Source organism: Corvus brachyrhynchos, unplaced genomic scaffold, assembly GCF_000691975.1.
Source record: "Corvus brachyrhynchos isolate BGI_N302 unplaced genomic scaffold, ASM69197v1 scaffold43, whole genome shotgun sequence".
NCBI classification, from domain to species: Eukaryota; Metazoa; Chordata; class Aves; order Passeriformes; family Corvidae; genus Corvus; species Corvus brachyrhynchos.
The window spans coordinates 2,498,830-2,503,788 of record NW_008237353.1 but is presented as its reverse complement, the minus strand read 5'-3'; the positions used below and the strand labels follow the sequence as shown (position 1 = coordinate 2,503,788).

Genomic DNA, 4,959 nt, shown 5'->3' with positions numbered 1-4,959 from the left:
AGGAACATCGCTTGCAATGAGAACCTATTTCTAATTAATCCTTTCTCCCTTCATTCTTGCTTCAGTCATACCTTGTGCAACTCAGACTGAAATACTAAGTCAGGAAAGATCTGCACATCAACAAAATACCTGTGAGGCAAGATGGGCCAGTCTGCCCATCAGTCACTGCCATTCCCCAGTCTCAGGGAAAGCATCGGTCTCTTCCCTGACACGAGTACAAGGATTTACATGTCATGATTATTGGCAGTTTTCAGGCATATTGTAGCAATTAATGCATGAATCGTGGAAAGGTTCCTACTTCACTCACCAAGGCCATAAAAGGCACATTGTAAGGAGGGAATTTCTCCCAGGTGCCTTGGGACAGATTTCTAATCCAGGTTAGTTACACCTGAGTTCCTCCTGTGGCATCACCCAGGCTCATACCCCTCTCTGCCTCCTCATATAAACTGACTGCCAGAGTCCCACTGAAGACGATGCTGCTGTGCATCCTCCACCCTAGGAATCCTATCAGGACTGCAAAGAATCTGCTTGCCTCTCCCACTCCTGCTTTTACAACCCCATCCTGCTGTGGGAGGACCTATGAAGGAATAAATGAATGACCTGCCCACCCCACCCCTGGGGCCCAGCGAACCAGTTCTGTTGCTGGGAGGAGAGGCAGAACTGCCTCCTCCTGTCCCGTGCCTTCCTGTGCTGAAAACCCATTATGGTTATGAGGCTGCAAGTCTGTACTGCTTTGCAGGCTGAAGGGGAATTAACGCAGCTGAATTTGGAAGGACAAAGAAAACAAGTGTTGTACTATGATCGATGGTCATTGATCTGACGCTAATTAGTAAAACAAAAAAAAATTTTTTAATATTGGAATTACATATAATCACTTGATTATTCATTCTAACTGGTTTCTTGATGTATTTGACTCCAACTACTAGCAAATATTTCTTACTAAGCACAATGAAAGGTAATCAACTGAATGAAATTGCTACCTCCTTCTACCTTTGTTCAGCTTAGCAATGCACTTTGCATGAGGAGATGCTTTGCATGAGGAGCTTTGCATGAGCTTTGGGATTTAGATCCCTAATGTCATCTCGTCTAATGTAAACATATAAAACCCTCTAATCTTTTCTTTAATAAAGCTTCTTACAGACGTCTCAGAACTCATTGTGTCTTGTGAAAGTGAGTCAGTTTCCTGTGTGAAACAAAATTTTAACAGGTCACAGTCCCCTGTTTTCTGTTCTCTGAAAGTTTCTGATGTTGGTTCCTGTATGAATGAGTCCTTAAAATGTCTTCTTAACCTGGCCTCTGGTGTCCTTTCTCAGGGCTCTTTCTTATCCATTTCCTTTGTACCAGCCCCAACCTTTACAATTCTTCATTGAAATGGACAGTGCTTGGAAATCATATACCTCAGGACAGCGCGCCCTTTCAGGAGGGCAGTGACTATTGTTGCATGTAGTCACTGTCTCAGACAGGTATCAGAACTTGAATGATCTTGGTGTTCCCTTTCTGTCTAAGAGAGCTGGGGAAGAAAAAAACATTTCTCTTTCCCAGCTCTCTTAGCCCCCCATTGCCCCGCTCAAAGCCTCAGAACTTCAAGATGAGAGAATGAGATAGGAAAAGGGGTGAAACCAGAAACAAGGGTGCTCCAATAATTGGACCTGCCCCCATTTTCCACACCCAACTCAGGTAAAAGAGGCTTTGCAAGTTCTGCACCATGTGTCTGCTCCAACTCTCAAGGGCCTGTGGAAGGTTTTGAGCCCCTGCAGGAACAGAAGCTCTTATGTTGGGCATCAACTGATTAGGTAGATTTCATAAATTTCACTGAATATTCTTAGTAGGAAGGGACCCACAAGGATCACTGAGTCCAACTCCTGAATGAATGCTCCATAGAGAGATGACAGTGGTTACAGCACCGCAGCTGTAAGAACCATCTGAAGCAGACAAGGAAAATAGACTAAATTTCTCACAGGGTATAGAGTGGTTGGAAGGGGAAGTTCTGCAAAGTTGTAAACTCTGGAAAAAAAGTGAAAGACAAAAGCGAAAACAAACCTCAAAGATCTTTCCTTTGAGCTGGAGTTGAACCAGCGACCTAAGGATTAATTTTCAGAGACAGCCTACAGTCCTCCACTCTATCAGCTGAGCTATCAAAGGAAGGTAAAGGAGTGCCAAGAATGAGTCAAGACTGATCAACAATAGCCTTAGGCTCTAATGGGCCTCCATATGTATTGCTTTTCACAACAGCAAAACAGTATCCAAAAAAAGGCACAAAGCTAACTCTCCTGTGAAATTGGATTTTGGTTACAAAACTGCCAGTTTTCTTTGCCAAATAGTTCACAGCTCTTGTAAGACTGTTGGTGGTGGTAGCGTTAAGGTTGGAGTTCTTCTCATGACCCATATGAAATCTGTCTACGGCTTGACAAAGAAATTTGCCCACTCTTTGGTGACCTTGCCACATTTCCTAAGTTGAACTAGGAACAGAGGGAGACCTCCCCCACACAATTCTCCACAACAGTTCTCCAGCCAAATCCAATAACAAAACAGCAAACAAAACAGTTAACACCTCCCTGGCAGCTTCCATAGTGTATTAATGTAGAGGAACAGAAGAGAAGGACAGAAAGGAATAAGCACTGTGGTTTCAATTCAAATCTCTCCAACTCCCTCAGTGCAAGTAAGACCCCTTGAGCACAGATGAGGTTGCAATGTCTGGCATTACAACCAGTGGCCTCCCCAGCCCCTGGGCCTGGAAGGCAGAACCCTTTGTGAATCATCTGAGCACTGCAGCTCACAGCTGTGGCAATTGAAAGCAAACTACACTCTTTTTGAATTATAGTGATTCACCAGCATTTGTCTGTCTGAGCAGCAGGGTGGGGCACAAAGCTGTGAGCAGACACCCTGTTTGCCGAAACCACGCCATCCTACTTGTGATGGGAGTGTGTGCAGCAGTGTTACCTCAGTGCCCTACAGCATATCCATCCTTAACCATGCTTACCTCCACCTCCTCGTTGTGACTCAACCCCAAACATGGGGCTGTTGCAGAAAGCATGTAGCCAGCAGGTTGGGGGAAGTGATTATTCCAACATGTTCAGTGCTTATGAGCTTGAATTGAGAATGCTGTGGCCCACCTTGGCTCCTTGGTACAAGGCAGGCATGGACATCATGGAGTGAGTCCAGTGGAGGGGCACCAAGATGGTGAGGGAGTTGGAGCACAGAGTGGAGGAGGGAAGGCAGAGAGGGCTGGGCTGTTCAGCCTGAGGAAGAGATGGATGAAGGGGGATCATCCTGCAGTCTGCAGCTCCCAAATGGGAGCGTATGGGGAAGGCAGGGCCAGGCTCTGCTCAGCACAGTGAAAGGTGACAGGCGCAAGCTACCACCAGAGAAATGTTGTTGAAATATAAGGGGAGAAAAATACCACAAAAGTAAAAATTTTCACCATTGTAAAGTTTGTCTGGAAGGTGGAATTTCCAAGCTTGACTGACACAGACCTGATTAATGTGACCTAACTTTAAAGTCTACCCTGTCTGGAGAGAGGTTTTACAGGTTGTACCAGCTGCTCTTCAGAGGTCTTTAGCAAACGAACACAACAGTGACCTCCATGTCAGGAGGGTGACTCCACAGAGCAGATGGACTCACAGCAAAACTATCACCACATACATCTCTGTTTGGAAAATACAGCTCTTTGTCTTAACAGCCAACCTCACACACACATTTTATTTATTTTCATACTAACAGACATCTTAATGCTCCTCCACTGCTAAACCAGCACATATCTCAGAACAAACTCAGTAAGATGTCTCACTGGTTTTGTTCATGGGAATATAGGAAGGTCAGGAATCCTGGGACCTGTGGTGCATCATGACAGTCACTTACCCACCAGCAGCACATCAGCTGATGCTGTAAAGAAAAGCATATGGTGGAGAGCAAGAGAACTGCTGTATGCCTGAAGGGGCAATATCTGCACTCTCTGGGGTCAAATGGCCTAGGTGGAAAGAGGACCCATATGCAAGAATGTGGGGTTAATCTTGTACTGGAGAAAGAATGGCACAGCAGATAACAAGGACCCAAGCTCCTAAATCAGAGCAGATAGCATAGCCCCAGGCATCTAATCTTTTCCAGTTTGCAACCCCCACAGCATTTTCAAGGGGCACTTCAGGCTCCTTTCAAGCCAATTTAAGCCCATTGTCATGAGTCTGCCTTATCTGAGTTAGCTTGCACAGACCCCTTAAAAATAATTCACTACTTCTCACCCACACATTCAAGGACCCCAAAACTGAAAATTAATGCTCTACCCAGTTTAAGTCTTTGGCACTGTCATCTAATCCATAGGTAACAAACACAGACTTCAGGGCTAGTATTGCCATCTCTTTGCTGTCAGAAGTTGTTACTGGTGAAGATAACCCTAAACAATTTGTACTCTCCTGTAAGAAATCAGTAGTGGTTAAAGTCAAGATGAAAATTCAAATGGATCAGATAAAAAGTGGATGCTGTTACTATCTATGCATGAACAATTGGGATGCAGAAACCACAGTGTTGCCTTGACAATAAAAAGCATTGGAGATCTCTTTTTGTGCAACTTGCTAGCAGTGATATATGGGTGATTTGTGAAAGATATTCTCCTAAACTACAAATGTACCCTCCAGGGCAGCTTTTCAAAGTAGATATTCCTAGGAAAAATTAATTATTATTTTCTTGATTTTTTTTTTTTAACTTGGTAAGCTTTGAATGCTTAACAGAATTAAAATTTGGCATGGAGTTCATGAAAGATCTCTGATTATTTCGGTTCTTTTAACTGATTAAATGAAGATACCAAGCTTTGAGAGCAATGTGACTGGAGCCCTGAGCTATATAAAGGGAACAGCTCACCTGTTTCATGTGGTGTAGAATAAGATGAAAGGAAAGGATGTAGCTTGAAAGCCGGATGGAGAGCAGCCAGAGGTAAAGCTACTAATAGCTGGACTGTATAATTACTCT

The 4,959-nt window shown here is 44.0% G+C and overlaps 1 non-coding gene across 1 annotated transcript; it reads right to left on the bottom strand.

Annotated features, from left to right (window-relative positions):
* Positions 1-2,052: 2,052 nt before the first annotated feature.
* TRNAY-GUA lies at positions 2,053-2,142 on the bottom strand. The gene is given in 2 exon segments: positions 2,053-2,088; positions 2,106-2,142. It is a non-coding gene; the product is annotated as a tRNA-Tyr (tRNA).
* Between the last annotated feature and the right edge of the window lie 2,817 nt (positions 2,143-4,959).